The sequence below is a fragment of the Sorex araneus genome, chromosome X (assembly GCF_027595985.1).
Source record: "Sorex araneus isolate mSorAra2 chromosome X, mSorAra2.pri, whole genome shotgun sequence".
Lineage (NCBI taxonomy): Eukaryota > Metazoa > Chordata > Mammalia > Eulipotyphla > Soricidae > Sorex > Sorex araneus.
Genome location: NC_073313.1, coordinates 117,473,557 through 117,474,292, shown reverse-complemented (window position 1 = coordinate 117,474,292; position 736 = coordinate 117,473,557). Strand labels below are relative to the sequence as shown.

Genomic DNA, 736 nt, shown 5'->3' with positions numbered 1-736 from the left:
ATCCCTGCCAACATAGATTGTTCCTACTATTTTTGATATGTGTCATTGTCACTGGTGTAAGATGGTATCTCATTGTTGTCTTGATTTAAATTTCTCTGTTGGTTAGTGATGCTGTGCATTTTTCATGTGCCTATTTTCCATTGCCTATCTTCGTCTGAGAAGTGTGTATTCATTTTCTTTCGCCATTATTTTGCAATGCGGGTAAAGGGAAGGCTTTTTGGTAACAACCAGAAAACCTGCTAGACAAGTTCTTAAAGAGCTGTAGCACTTTCTCCCCATTTTAGATAGGGTTTTTGAAATTTTTTTTTTACCTTTGTGGGTACTTTATATATCCTGGTTATCAAATCTTTACCTGATGTGTTAAATACAAATATTTTTCCCATTCAGTTAGCTTATAGTTTTAGCCTGTGTTTCTTTTGCTATGCAGAAGCTCTTTAATTTTATGTAGTACCATTTGTTTGTTTTTTATTGTGTTGCCTTTGCCAGTGGTATTATATCACTGAGGACATCTTTGAGGTCCAAATAGTTTGCCTGTAATTTTTTCAAGTACTTTAGAGTTTCTGGTTGGATCTCAAGGTCCTTGATCCACTTTGAATTGACTTTTGTGTGAGGTATAAGATATGGATCCAACTCTGATTTCTTACATGTAGTTATCCAGTTTTCCCAGCACAATTTGGGATTTTTTTGTTCTCATTTAATATAATTATTTTTTATTGAATCACCGTGAGATACACAG

At 34.2% G+C, this 736-nt stretch overlaps 1 non-coding gene across 1 annotated transcript; it reads right to left on the bottom strand.

Moving 5' to 3' along the window:
• Positions 1 to 208: 208 nt before the first annotated feature.
• LOC129400572 (U7 small nuclear RNA) lies at positions 209 to 270 on the bottom strand. Its single transcript, XR_008627785.1, has one exon. It is a non-coding gene; the product is annotated as a U7 small nuclear RNA (small nuclear RNA).
• Between the last annotated feature and the right edge of the window lie 466 nt (positions 271 to 736).